We start from the raw sequence: 16414 nt of genomic DNA, 5'->3' as shown, positions 1-16414 counted from the left end.
ACATTGGAGGTACAGTTAGTAAAAAACAGATATTCTGGCTTTATTATGTGGTTCATGTGCCTTTGATCTTGAATGTATTGAAGGCATAATATTCTTGCACTCAAAGAACTGACTCAAAATAATAAAAATTAATTTTAAAGAGAAAGAAATAAAATTGATAAACCAAGAAAATTTGATCAAAGTAAAAAAAAAACAAAAATTTTTGATATGAAAAATGGTTTAGAGATTTTGAGCACAGATTCTACACTAATTAAAAAGAAAATGAAGGTATGATATAAACTCTGTCAATATTAGGAATAACTTGGCTAATATGGAAATAGACCCATGAATTGGTCTATTGGTATACCAAATAGATATACCAAAATTGATAAAAAAAAAAAAAATTAAAAATCTGTAAAGCATTTACACATTTTTTTAAAAAGTAATTGGGAATTAAAAATTTACCACAGAAGAATCTTCAGATGGCTTTTCTAGTGAGTTCTATTAAATATTTTAAGTACTAATTTTACACAAACACTTTCAATCAATAGAAGAGGAAAGACCATTTCCCAAGTCATTTAATGAGATCTGTATAAGCCTGATACCAAATCCTAACAAAAATATTACAGAACAGAAAAGTACAGACCAATATACATAAGTAGAAATTATGTCCAAAAATAATTAGCACATTAAATCTAGCATTGATATAAAGGGTAACAGATTATTGCCAAGGGAAATATTAGGTAGGCCGAGAAGAAAGACAGACATTGATTTTTAAGGAAATTTGGTTCATGTGATTGTGGAGATTGGTTGAGTCCAAAATCTGCAGACTAGGACAGTAGGTGGAGACCCAGGAAAGAGTTGATGTTGCAGCAAGAATCTAATGCCATCTTTTGGAAGAATCCCCACTTCTTGAAGTGAGGTTATTCTTTTCCTTAAGGCCTGATTTGATAAAACTAGGTAAAGCAATCTTGAAAAATAATAAATATACTATCATACTTTGGAGCTATGATAATGAAGACTCATACTGATATAAGAACAGGCAAACATATCACTGAATAGTAAAAACTTCTTACATAGGATATTTAAATATTAATTTTAAAATTAAAAAATATATAACCCACATTTTAAATAATGCTATTAAGAAAATGAAACAAACTATGATAATGTTCACAATATGTAATTCAAGTAATTTGAAAATTTGACAAATAAGAGCTAACTGTAGAAATAAAAATAATTTCTAAAACAAAATAAATAGAAAAATAACAATGGAAATAATTTTTACAAAAGTCAAAAATGGGGAAATAAAGGAGATAGCATAAAAAGTGAATAGAATGTACAAAATAAATTAGAAACAAATGTATCAATAACTACAGTAAAAGTAAATGAATCAAACTCACTGATTAAAAGACAGAGACTCTCAGATTGGATATTAATTACCACCAACCATAAGCTTTAAAAGAATCATCCCTGAAGCATATTCAAATAGAAATAGCAAAAGTAAATGGATAGAAAAACTACTGAGAAATAGTAGAAATATGACAAGGCAGTCTCTAAGGCAAAAAGCATTTTGGATTGTTAAAAAATGGTTATTTCATTCATTTTTACAGTCAAATATATACACACTGTAAGTATGTGTGTACATATAGCCCCTACTATATTTCAGGTGCCATCCTAATAACATAGTACATATAAAACAAACTCTTTGCCTTCCTGATGACTATATTCCATTGAGAGGGAAAAGGCAATAACCAAAATAAGTTATACAAGCTATTAGATAGTGGTAACGACTTTGGAAAACAAAGCAAGGAAGGAGGACACAGAATTAGGTATAGAAGTTTCCATTTAAAAAATAGTAATCTGAAAAGATATCACTGAAAAGATGTCATTTGAACAAAAGAAGGAAAGGAGTAGATGTGGACATTTGGTGGACATTTGGTGAGAGATGTTTCTAAGAAGCAGGAAGAGCTAGGACATAAGCCCCCAGGAGAGGTTATGCCTGCCTCAGAAGGCCTGAGTAGAGGAAGAACATGATCTGATTCATGACTGAAACATCTGGCTGATATGTGAAGTATATAGTCTTTAGTAAAGTTGGAATCAGGGCATTTAGAGTGAATTGACGTAATCTAGGAGAGAGATGGTGGTGACTTGGATGGGAATGGTAGCAGGGAATGTTGTTTTAGGCAGTCAGATAGTCAATATATTAAAATTAGAGCCAACACGACATTTAATGAATTGAATTTGGGAAGTGATAACTTCAATGTTTTCTGATGTTATACTTTACTTCAATGTTATACTTTCTACCAGAAGTATAAATTTTCCTTTAAATAAGATGAGTAGCAGTAGCTTAAAAAGGTAAAATTCATTAGATAGATATAAAAATTTTATTTATACATATAACAGTATAATCTCTAAAAATATATATAAGTGGGGCAGCACCTGTGGCCCAAAGGAGTAGGGTGCCAGCCCCATATACTGGAGGTGGCAGGTTCAAACTCAGCCCCAGCCAAAAAAAATCATATATAAATATTTAAATATACTCCTTTTCATTATCCTAACCAGGAAATAACAAAATATGATTAAACAAAACGTGATTCAAAAACATGATTAAAGACTCAATATAGATGGCTTGCAGCATGCCTGTCCAGAATAAGATGGTCAATGTTTGCAGGTGGTTGCTGCACTCAGGCCTATGTAGAGTAGGTCAGGGGCCTAGACACCAGTTACTTGGAGTGTTTACCATGATAAGAGGTAGTGGCAGAGGAATCTGTATTAAGGATCCAGAAAAGGCCCATAAACTAAACACCTTCAGGAAATGTGTGAATTTAAGGGCTTCCAGAAGACCAGAGATTAGAGAGAGCTGAGGTTGTTAATAAGCATATCAAGGAACTTCTGGAAGGACTGATTTCTGAAGAGGAAAGACCGAAGGACAGACTAATAAGAAGCGTATCCATCTGTCAGGAAGAGAAGAACACTCTGTACAGTGAGTTACACATTGGGCCATTTCAGGAAGAACCACCTGGATCCACATGGAGACAGTCTAGGAGGGAGACCTCCTTTAAATGGTTAAGGATAATTCATAACTTTAAAGGGTTAAGGAAATTCATAACTAGCCAAGAGCAATCAGACTGAGATCAGTGGAGTTTCCTAGAATCAACATAAGTAACATAAATACAATTGATTTTGGACATTAAAAAAAGCAATATAATTAACAGAGAATCTACCCAATAATTTTTTTCCTTAAAAATACTTATTTTTAAGGAAACATGAGAAATAAAATGTTTAATTACCTATCAAAACAAAAAATCTCAATACCAAGTGATACATATTTTATAGATTATAGTCACCAATAATAGTGAAGTATATAAAAACTCAATAAAAACTCAAATTTATATACAATGAAACACTATTCAGTGTTAGGAAATCCTGTTATTTGTAACAAAATGAATAACTCTACAGGACATTATGCTAATGAACCAAGCACAGAAAGACACACACTGTATGTATGAGCTCAATTATATGTGGAACATTAAGAAGCAGAGAGTACTGCAGTAGTCAACAGAGACTGAGTGACAGGGACAAGAATTGGGTAATGAGTATAAAGTTTCAGTTAGACAAGATGAGTAAGTTCTGGAATTACCATACAGCATCATGACTAGTTAACAACAATGTCTTATATACTTGTAAGTTGCTAAGAGATTAGATCTTAAATGCTCTCACCAAAAAGTATATGAAACAATGAATATATTAATTGGCTTGATCTTTTCACAATGTATACATTTATCAAATGTATATGTACCAGTGTATATAATATATATGGTATACTATAAATGTATACAATAAAATGAAATTGTGCAGGGAAGTCAGACAAAACTTGAAATAAATATGAGTGCAGATTTACAAAAAGAAAGGTAATTGGCCATACTTTTGTAAGCACAAATTGTACTTTTCAATATGGACTATTAATAAAAGTATATATTAAAAATTTATGAATAAAAGTGAAAAGAATGATCACCAACGACAATTCTCATGAGTCTGGACTTTAAACTCTTCTAAAAGTCACTTTCAGAAATAGTTCATAACAAAAATTATGATGCACAATGATCATACAGAATGACTTTAAACTTTGAAGACTCAGAACAGGAAGGGCGGGGGGCTACAGAATAAAAAATTACCTACTGGGTGTAATGTACATTACTCAAGTGACAAGTACATTAAAAATGTAGACTTTGGCTCAGCGCCTGTGGCTCAAGCGGCTAAGGCGCCAGCCACATACACCTAAGGTGGCGGGTTTGAATCCCCAGCCCGGGCTCGCCAAACAATAATGATGGCTGCAACCAAAAAATGGCCAGGCGTTGTGGTGGGCGCCTGTAGTCCCAGCTACTTGGGAGGCTGAGGCAGGAGACTCGCTTGAGCCCAGGAGTTGGAGGTTGCTGTGAGCGTGATGCCATGGCACTCTACCCAGGGGGACAGCTTGAGGCTCCATCTCAAAAAAAAAAAAAAATGTAGACTTCATTATGCAATTCAACCATGTAACATTAAAACTACTATGCCCTCTAATTCTACTTAAATTTAAGAAGAAAACACTACATGTTGTCAAGGATAGGGAACTCTGACCTTTCTGGTGGGCATGTAAAAGGGTATAGCTACGATAGAAAACAGTAGCAGTTCCTCAAAAAAGAAAAAAAATACCACCATAGAATTACCATATGGCCCAGCAATTCTACTTCTGGGCATATCTCTTAAATACAGGGACTCAAGCAGATATTTGAATACCAATTTCTAGCCAAAAGATAAAAGCAGCCCAAATGTTCTTAAACAGATGAATGAGTCAACAAAATGTTATCTCTATATATGAGTTATTCAGCTTTAAAAGGGGATAAAATTTTTATACGTGCTAAAAAGATTATAGCATAAACTGAGCAAAAATAAGAACAAACATCTATGTTGTACAATACAGCAACAGTATATTAAGAGGGAAATCCATAGCCCTAAACTCATCTATTAGGAAAAAAAAGACACTTGAAAATAAATAAGCTAAGCATCCTCCTGAAGGAAAACCTCGGTACGGTTACTGTATGAAATACACAAGAAAACATTTGAGATCTAAATACTAGGAACTACCAATCAGAAGCTACAAGATTTTAAAATGATGCTATTCAAAAATAGAAGAAAACATTTATAATCAAGATTTTACAAAGGTATACCTTTATTGAAGGGCAAGGAAGAATTCCCATACCATATTAGGTAAATATTTTTATTTACATATAAATACTTTTATATGTATATTGCAATTTAAGTACCCAATGTGGCCTTTTTCAGGCAGCTATCTACTTTGAGCTGAGTAATAAAATTTAATCTTAAATATTTTATCCCTCCCAAAGTCATCCCTGAATCCCAAAATGAACTAAGTGGTTCTGTGTTCAACAAGCAGCTTTGCCTACTGTGATTGCTACAGCCACCCCACTTTTTTGAACATATGCATATATTTATATGTTTATCTTCTCCACTTGAGCACAAGTTCCCTAAAGGCAGGGACTGCATCAGAGTTGTCCTTGTAGGCTCAGTTTCTATCTCTGAGCCTCCCTAATGGAAAGTATTCAATAAATGCTCATTTTTTGATGTAAAAATTGTAGATGTTATGAATTCTGATGAAAAGGCCTAGGAGTTAGAGAAGTTCTAGTCCCAAATCTGTCCTTAAATATCTGGTAACTTTGAGCTAGGTTTACTTCTGAGCATCAGCAGCTTTATAAGTTTTAATTCAGGTGAGAATTTCTGAATTACCCAGCTTCAAGTGAAACACAGTCCTGTGTCTGAAGTCAGACAATGAAGTTCGCCAACTCACTGAATAATCACTATGGTCACCTTTGAAGTCCTCCCCTTGAGAAGCGATGCACCAATGCCAGTGCCTAGTCCACCCATCAAAGCCATTTTGGAACTCTTTCTGGAACGGTCATCAGAGCTGCCATCATACGTGATGTGACAATTAAGTTTGTGAACTCATCCTAGAAAAAGACCTTTGAAGGGTGACGAGATGCTGGTGTCAGGGCACAGCTTCCCAAGGGGAGTCCTTTGAAGGTGACCACAGTGACATTCAACAATGAGGTATGTAGCACTTTTTCTAGGATGAGTTTATGAATTTTCTAACATTCATATGAAAACAACAGATACTATAAAACACTACATAGATGGCAACGGAATAATATCTGTTTGTAGGGGAAACTGAGCCCTGATCTTTAGCATAAGGCTCACTTCCGGCTTGAGAGATCTAGAGAATCACAAGAATGGCATGTAAGTTGTGTATGTGCAGATCAGAAAACTGGCCTCCAAGCAAAAATGTATGTGAGGTGTGTCAATCCCAAGCCTAATAGTCATGGCAAAGATTCTCTATATTCCAAAGGTCTCTCGATGCTGGAGGCAGAGGTTCTGCTCAAGGTCTGTGGTTTTGAAAAAAGAAAGGTGGAGACATCCTATCTGACCTTCTCCATGTCCTCCCTAATCAGTGCTAAGGTCAGACAAGCAGCTTTTGTCTCCTGCTTTCTGTTTTATAATAAATATGGACCCGAGGTTTGCTCGGGAGGGCTCCTCCCAGAGTTCCTCAGTCCCCCAACACAGATTGTGTGTCAAACCTCTTCATTCCTCATGCCAAGACCTCCTCATCTGGTGACCCCAAACTGCTTCATCTGTTTATAAATTACATTGCCAAAAAACTATGAGAGATAGACTCATACTCTCAAAGTATAAGTAAACTTTTTGTAGTTACATTTGAGAAATCGACTATATTCTCCAAAGAAGACCACACAAATTATTTCCCACATGTTCTTCTTACAATGTTATTGGGTCTCCATGAATTTGGGCAGACCTTTATAACTGAACAAATAGAATATACAAAAGTAACCCTACACGACTTCCATGGTCATGAAAATCAATCTCTCTCTCTCAATAAGCTTGCCATTGAAATCTAGCCACACTGTTACAAAGACTGCAAACTTACCATGCTCAGCCTAGCTAGGCTCCCAGCTGAAGGCCAGCATCAACCGCTAGATGTGAGATGAAATAAGCCTTCAGATGACGCCGTCCCTAGCCTTTCAGTGTTCCATCTGAAGCCAGACAGCTTGGAACAAAGATATCTTCACTATACCGTCTGAATTCCTGATGCGCAGGAACACAGATAATACATTCTCATTTTTTAAGCTACTTAGTTTTGGAATAGTTTCCCAACAATAGATCACTAAAATAATTTGATTTTCACAAATACTTCTCACCGAATCCCAAGATCAAGTAGCTTCTGCTTCCTCTCCTATTAGCATGTGGCGTGTGATGTGTTTAGCAGAGTTCATAAGAGAGAGCAGACAGATTTCAATAGAAAAGATGAGGTAGAAATAGTAATGTCTAAAGAATACTTGCAATTTGAGTTTCTGACTTGGGTGGGAATGGGGCAAAGGAGGACAAGCTACCGAGAAAGTTTAACTTGGAAAATACCAAGCTGATAATACATCTTCAAGTCAGCCTTCCCATGGCAACTTTTTGTTCGAGCACAGGCATGAAATATTTAGAATTGCTAGAGCTGCACTAGGAAGGCTTTTATCCCTGCAAAAGAGTCTGTAGCCAGAAGCTGCCTGCTGGCACTGCATGCAGGAACACACCATTTGTTCAATGCCAGAGTTTACTCTTTGACTGACTGACACACTCCAACCCATCTCCAAAGGCTTCTTTACCTCATGACTGACACCTCCCAGGAAAGGGGGGTTCTAACTGCCTCTTATTCAGAATCCAGAGGCTGGCAGAGGGTATTTGCTTTGGATGCCAGAGACCTTGCACAGGGCAAGCTTCACAGGCTCCATGGGAGGAGCATTTGCACGCAGCAGGGGAGGCAAAGGCAACAAAAATAAACTCGTAGGGCTGATGTGCTCTGTCCAGTCTCCCAGAGTTGCCACTTCATCTTGTCCAGTTGCAAAGACTTGTTTAAAATCTGTCACAACAGATTTCATGACACATTTATTAAAAAGAAATTTCTGATATGTTTTCATCCCCTTACATTCCCCTGGGAGGATATCCAGAAACAGGAATCAGCAGCATCACATGCAGCCCAAGCACAGCCCAGCTGCTGACAACACCACCACACATGCACCATTTCCAGGGAAGTGGAGGTGGGGACACTGGGAACATGTGTGATATAATTTGAAATGTCGCGAGTTAAAAGATGTTGTCAACTCAGATGGTTTGAGAAATGCTAAGACGCAGGAAAATTGAGGATTCTGTGTAATGAAAGTACAGATTTTCATAGTGTAAAACCTCACGGGTAAGGTTTAGACTAGTCATGACAGGGAGGCATAGCATTACGGATCAGTGATTTCTAAACCATTTACAATAACACTACTATTGTTTTGTGATTAGTATGGGCTAGATATTGTGAACCTACAGGATTGAATGCCATTCAAAACATATGACTTTGATATTTTTGTAGAATGATGCATATCATCACGGGGTCAATATATCATGGACACTAGGCATCCTGGAATATCGAGGACAAGTCATAGATACCTCTTACTGCTTCAGTGGAATCCCAGGACCCTAAAATAAAGAGCAATTGATCTAGAAGAGTCCAGGGAGACATCCCTTCTCTCGTCCCCACAAGTAGAGAAACTGCACATATCCAACCAGTAAAGACACCCATTTGCCTGCCTAGTAACCTGAAAATATAAAAATGCCAGCTTCTTGAGTAAGCCAGTTAACACAGCAAAAGCTTTGTGGGAAATAAAAGCTAGAAATTAGGAGTGATGATATGTTTTGGAAAACTCCAGCAGTGTAGTTGGTAAAAGCACAGACCCACAACCAAACAGCCTGCGTTTGAACCTCAGCTACGCCGTGTCTGATCTTGAGCAAGGTTGACTTCAATTCCTCATTTCTAAAATACGGATCCCAATAATTACCTTCATCTAGCATTTTGGTGAAACTTTAATATGTCATACAGAATACACACAAAGCCCCTGCAACAGTGGTTCATCACAGGCAAATGAAAATACCTATGAATAGTTTTGTAAAGCCTCATCCTATGTCCCATATGAAGCTGTAAAAACCAAGAAAGCACTATTCCAGGAAACAGCTAGATTCAAACCTAGGCAGTTTGATTGTAACATTACATGTAGAAGGAATAAAATTATACATGAGGTTTCATTTTGCTTTAATCTCCATATAATTACCCTCTGCAGAATTCTCTTCACAATGATGAAACTGAGGCCCAAAAAGATGTAATCTTCTTAAGGCCACAGAGTGACATTACCTCTGAGCCATTCTTGCAATCCAAGTCTCTTCACCACATGGCCCTTCACTTTCTCCCTACCTAACCCAGGTTTATTTTATGGGGAGAATTGTCACCCTTACTTCTTCACTGTTGGTTTTCTTCTCACCATCCTATACATCAAGAAATATCAGCCATCATGAATTTCACCGTCTGTAAGGGTTTTCCCTTAAGAAAGGCTGCTCTGCTTGGCATTAATCTCTAACTTCTAATCTTTTCCAACACTCACTACCTAAAGCCCTCTAGCTCAAACAGTAGCCCATAGACCAACCAGCATTAGCAGCATCGGTGGCCTTGAATGTTAGAAAAAACAGAACGTCAGGCTCCACACCAGACCTACTGACTAGCATCTACGTTTTCACAGGATTCCCAGGTGATTCATAGGTATGTCAAGATTCAAGGAGGGTTTCTAATAGCAAGATAGTTGGCATTACGTGCAAGATTGGTCTGTATTGGGGGGCTGTCTTATGCACTATGTTTACCCAGTAGACACCAGTAGTGAGATTTCTCACCCACCCCACTCCTGCTTTGTAACAACAAAAACTGTCACCTAACATTGCCAGGTATCACCATCAGCAGGTACGCAATCAACCTCAGTTGAGAACTCCTGGTCTATATGAAACAAAAAATTTATCCTCAATTATATACTGTAAATATTCTTCACTGTAGTTTTAAAGTAGTAGCATCCCTCGGCTAATTAGACTATACAAAACTCAATTACAAGCGCCACATCCCTTTCCTCCACATCTTTTGTATTGGTTACTGGTGGTTGACTATAGCAGGGGCCATCCTTAAAGGGACTTCTCAAGGAGCAAGAGTGCATGTAATAGATCACCTAAGCCATTCCTATAAAATCTAGGAAAAAGGTAGGTACTTTATGCAATAAACATGTCACTTGAATGATAAAGCAAAATACTATTAATTCTGAAGAGTCCATGGTCCTTATTAGGACACTTGAGATATGTTTGTCTCTCCATCAACTATAACAATAAGGTAATGTAAAGTCTTTTAACTTTGACCTCCATCTGCTTAAATACCTTTGTTACAATCCTACTTTGATTTTATAAGCCAATAGCTTGGAAAGCACCATGTTTGAAGTACTTTCTTTAAAGTCACAATAGTTAATTACTTTTTTGACATTAGGTGCCAGATAGCAAAGGGCACGAGAAATATCTAAGTTGGGCACATGAAGGAAATTTTGTCTGAAATTTCCCAAGACATGATTTTTACTCCTCTTCTCTCAAGGGGGAAACACTGTAGTAGGACTGATTTCTGGATTAATTTTCCTCTGAATAAAGTTTCCAGGTGCAAAAAAAATAACTGACCCTTAGTGTCTCTAGAACTTATCCTGAGATTTTTCTTGCCATGTTTGTCTGCTGTGATCACAATTGCTCTTTTGTGTTATTTATTAGAATTATTATAAAGGAAATTAGCAAAGTTCTTAATATCCTGATTTCACAGTATATGCATGGTTAATATCAAAAAAGAAACAAGATAGAAAGGGAGGGGAGCAAAATGCCATTTGTCGGTCAAAAAAGACATATTAAAAGTTTAGAAATCATGTCATAGATAAACCTGTGACCATAACTTATTGAATTCTAACAATTATTTCCTTACATTTGCAAATATTTTGCTTATTCTTCTAATAGCTCCCCAATGGAGAATTTCAGTTAATTAAGGATAAACAAAATTTCAAATTGATATTTCTGTTAACATAGTTCATTGAGATTACTGTTCTTACATTACTTTTCGATATTTGTTGAAGTGGGGTCCTAGAAGAGGCATTTATCATAAGCTCCCTTAATTCTAGTCCCCAATGTAATACTGAGACAAGATGGTGAGGCAGTTGGCAAACATTGATTCTATTTTAAAGGACGGGCTCAGCCATTTCCCCTACCACGTTTTATCCACAGAAGCATTCTGTCACAGCTGTCAAGACTCCCCTACCGTAGCAAGTAACCCATCACAGTGATTTGTAAAAGCTGACTTTAAACCCTACCTCAGTGGGGCTGTATCTCAGGACAGATTCTTGGAAGATGTAGGTTCCGCTGATGAATCACTTGTTCTATATATAGTGTGATGGTTTGGAATGTCATTAACATCTCAAGGATCGGGAAGGAGCCTGGAAAATGAGGTGACATGTGCTGGTAGTGACAGTTGGTCCAGCCAAAATGAAGTGTGTGGCCGAATAAAGAACACAAATCTGAATCACTGGACAACAGTAGCCAGTAAAAGAGCAAGCACAAATAGCTCTCAACCCTAGTAAACCACGATCTGGTTGAGAGAGAACATTTTTCCAGTCTCTGACTAAAACAAAAATAAGACCCACATATAGTCGTTTTGATAGAAATAAACGTATTCAATTCAAAAACTGTACTTCATTATGACACATATTTCTTATGGGTCAGTTATATTAAATACTTCTCTAATGGTCTGTCCTTTCTGCTATAACCAGCCTGGAACTTCTGTGCCTTAAGATGACAGTCTTATTCTACATTCTTATCACAGTTTTCCCTAGTCATTCGAGAAAAGAAAAAAGGGTTGATGACTATGTGCCAGTCCCCGAATTTTGTTAAATTTTACTGATATGTGAAATCTCAAAAGTGGGAAGGGAACTTTTTAAAAAACTATATATATTTGAAGTCTTTCAAGCTACAACTTTATTCTTAAAGGCACCTGTACACTCGCGATACCCTCCAACTTGTTCCTGCTTTTCTCTCTTCAGACTGCTTCTCAAACTCTCTCTAAACAAAAATGCATAGGTCAGGAGAGAGGAAAGACTAAAACTGTGGCAAGGAGCCAATCTGTTGCTTTGGACATTTTTACCCCAAGCCTTTTAGTTTTACATGTTAATGAACTTCCTGGATCAGGAAATAAGCATCCTGGTGGAGAAATTGATGATGATGTGAACTCATTAACAGAATTGGAAGAGCAAATAAAAAGGGTAAGAATAATGAGGAAGCAATAGGATTAAAAAAAGAACATATGAGAACGGTATTGCTTAAATGAAAAGGTTAGCAGCTTAAATACCTGCTCCTTTCAGCCCTAACACATCCAAAGCAGAGGCAGGTTAACTGGAAAAGCTTTGCCACAAGGTGCCTACTTTCTCTTCATGGAACTGGCAGCCATACAAGTGTAAGACTGATTGTATTGTGTGCCAATAGCAAGCATTTCTCTCTTCTGACTTTACTATAAACTGATTTTTAATAGAAAAAAATGTTACTTTTTTTGTATTATCATTGAGGAATCAATTTTTCTATGCCCACAAGAAGACACTAACATTACTGCTGCATCAAATATATACCAAGAAGTGCTTGAGGGCAGTGCCTGTGGCTCAAAGGAGTAGGGTGCCAGCCCCATAAACTGGAGGTGGCACGTTCAAATCCAGCCCTGGCCAAAACCTACAAAAAAAAAAAAAAGAGAGAGAGAGAGTGAAGTGCTTGAGGAAACTTTGAAAAGGTATTATCTCTACTTTAAAGGAAATAAAATCTTAGAAATGTAATTTAAATTGGAACGGCATAACACAGCTTAATTAAGTGAGGAAATTCGTGGAAGTGTTACATTTGGATCACTTACACAAAATTAGCCTTGGTACCACCCCATGTTGTATGAAGCACTAGAAGCTGAACGCTCACTTGAGGAAGCAGATTTTTCCTATTGCCATTTAAGCTCGCTCTCACTCTTTCTCTCTCTGTTGGAGTACTCTCCATTCAAATAATGATTTATAAGGTCCCATTAACTCTAACATTTACAAAGGTATCAAAACGGATGAGAACGAGTGAAACCGTACCCTGGGGAGAGAACAATGTGCATGGTTATCACTGTCAGTTTTAGGACAATAATGTATAACAAATTATACAGCAAATGTAATATAGTTTTGACACTAACTTTTGTGTTCATTAGAAACTGATTCAGCAGCTGTAACAGTCCCCAAATGATAGTAGCTTAGTTTATCTCTTTCACAGAAAGGCAGGTGGGTGAACTTCGATCCTGTCAATCTGCCATCCTCAACATTGGTTTCATCTTGTGACCCAACGCGGCTGCTCCAGAGTCCATTATGTTACATATTCATCCGGGTCTGTGAAGGGGAAGTAAATCTCCTTTTTCAAGCATAACAGGAAACTTGCACATTTAGCTTCCAGTAACACCCCATTAGCCAGACGATATTCACACAGTCACAAATACCTCCAAAGAAGGCTGGGAAATGGAGTCTTTAATCAGGGGACCATGTGCCCAGCTAAAATTCTATTACAGAAGAACAAATGTTCTTCTACAACCATCAATTTTGCCACCGTAAGGGAAAAAAATGGTGAAAATCCTTAGAAGTGTTGCTAAGGGAATTATTTCTAATTTGATTTAGTTGATATTCTGTCATGCTGTTGTTTAAAGAATTAGAAATTAAAATAGTTGTTTCTTAAAATTTTATTTTCCAATTGTATAAAATATTCTTCCTTTGCCAGCAAGTATTCAAAATTCAGTGTTTAAATCCTTATCTGTGTTATTATGGAGGGTTATATTGGAATGTCTTCTCTTTACTTACATATTCAGGCTGCGCTTTCTGTTTTCAATACTCTATAAATTTCGGTTGCGTTTCAGTAGCAGAAAATATTGATAGCTTTGCAAAGAATGACAATATAGATATTAGATCTGAAGACTCACCTCTGTCTGAAAGTCACAGCAGTTATAATACCCTCCTGTAGGACTATCAACCAACCCAGAGAGGCCAAACATTCGCACTGGTGTATGAAAAGCACAAATTATATCTCATTCCAGAGAAATGCAGGGAGTAGAAAACATTTTCTACAAATGTTTTCTTACTGAAAATTTTAGGCTTTTTCTCTAAGACAGAGAAGAGAATCAGAGGTCTAATTCAACTTTTCCCCTACCAGGGTGTGTGACCTGCAACAAGTTACTTACGTTTTAGGCCAATTGGTTTCCTCCTTTACCAGAGGGGGAAAAGTTAGATGTTCTACCTGCCTTGTAGAGTTCTTATGAAACCTATACCCATTTTACAAAATTGCTCTGAATAAGTTGTAAGAGGAATTTTTGCCAAAAAAAGCAAAACATTTGGCCATTGCTGGTATCAACAACCAAAATGGTAGCCTGTGGACACTGCAGAACCATTAGTGACAACAGATTAGGAGACAGGTGAGATTAGAATATAAGCAGAAGACATGCAGGAAATACACATTTTACGTTTTAATGGACCATTTCTTAGAGCACTTAATTCACAGCAAAACTAAGTGTGAAGTGCAGAGTTCCTCTATGACCTCTGTCCCCACAGTCTCCCCCACCACACCACAGTGGTACATTTGTCATAATCAATGAACTATACTGATATATAACTACCACCCAAAGTCCATAGTTTACATTAAGCTTTATTCTTGCGGTATGCTTTCTACATATTCTGACATGTGTGTAATGGCATATATCATTATAGTATCATACAGTACACTTTCAGTAACCAAAATTTCACTGTGCTCTGCCTACTTACCACTCCCTCTGCAGTAACTTTTGGCAACCACTGCTATTTTTACCATCTCTATAGTTCTGCTTTTTATAGAAGGCCATATAGTTGGTATCATACAATATGTAGCTTTTTCAGACTGGCTTCTTTCATTAAGCAAAATGCATCTACAATTTCTCCATAATTCACCGACTGAAAGAACATCTTGATTCCAAGTTTTGGCAATTAATAAAGTAGCCATAAACTTCCATGTGCAGTTTTTTATATAAATGTATTTCAACCCATTTGCACAAATACCAAAGAGTATGATTGCTGGATCATAGGGTAAGGGTATACTTAGTTTTGTGAGAAATTGCCAAACTGTCTTCCAAAGTGGCTGTACTATTTTGAATTTCCATAAGCAAAAAATGAGTTTCTGTTGTTCCATTCTTGCCAGGTGGTATCAGTATTTTGAATTTTTGCCATTGTAATAGGTATGTAGTAGTATATCATTGTTTTAATTTGCAATTCTCTGAAGACATAACATTAAGTATCTTTTCATACGGTTATCATCTTTATATCTTTCTGTGAGTTGTCTGTTCAGATCTCTTAGCCTATTTTCAAATAGGGTTGTAATTTTCTTGATTTTTAAAAATTCTTTGTATGTTTTATACAGTTGTCCTTTATTGGATATATTTTCTGTAAATATCCTTTCCCAGTCTGTGGTTCATCTTCTCTTTCACTTGGCAGTTTCCTTTGCAGAGAAGTTTCTAAATTGTATGTAATAAAATCCAACTTATAACTCCTTTCATGGATCATGGCTTTGGTGTTATATCTAGAAAGTCATCACCAAACCCCAGTCATTTAGATTTTCTATATTATCTTCTAGGATTTTTATACTTCTTAGTTTAGTTGTATAGTTTTTACACATAGGTCTTTGATAAATTTTTAAGTTAATTTGTGAAGACCCTAAAGTCTGTGTCTAGATTCATTTTTATGCATGTGACTATAACCCAGGAATTAGTCAAATGGAAGAGATACTTAGGACAAGGCATGGGGGGGCTTCCATGGCCTCGAAGGGTGCACCCCTTCCCAGCATCTGGATGTGTTCAGCAATCCAGAAATTACATTCTATATATTTAACACTTTTTAAATTGTTCATCTTTCTCCTATCCCAATTGCAAATAAGCTTCAAGAGGGTGGGGGAGTTTTGCTTGTTTTGTTCATTCTTATAGCCTCAGTGCCTGATACATAATAAATAACAGTTGAATTAATTTTTCAAACTGTAAAATCAGCAATGGAAAATAACAAAGGCCAGGCTTAAAACTACTTCTTAGATCACAGAGTCAGCTATTACTAGAAGAAAAAAGAGAAGTTATATAATGTTAAAATATTAGTTCAAAAGAAATGGTATATAGTCCTTTCATCTAAGGAAAAAAGACTCTGCATGAAAAAGGTGAGCCAAGATTCCCCCAAAATAAAACTATTAGTTCAAGTCTACAAATAAAGGAAAGAAAAGCATAAGGAAGAAACGTGGAACTCTCACTATAAAGAAGAAACCTTGCATGTATTACGTGTTTTATATTCTCAATGACACTATGAAGTAATCGTATTCTTTATCCATTCAAGAAGCACCTTGGTTAAGGAAATTAGGCAACTGGACAAATGCTCCACAGTTAGGGTTTCAG

This window comes from Otolemur garnettii, unplaced genomic scaffold (genome assembly GCF_000181295.1).
Source record: "Otolemur garnettii isolate 467f Iridium unplaced genomic scaffold, OtoGar3 scaffold00006, whole genome shotgun sequence".
In the NCBI taxonomy this organism is placed as follows: Eukaryota; Metazoa; Chordata; class Mammalia; order Primates; family Galagidae; genus Otolemur; species Otolemur garnettii.
The sequence above is the reverse complement of the archived record's forward strand: the minus strand, read 5'-3'. Positions refer to the sequence as shown.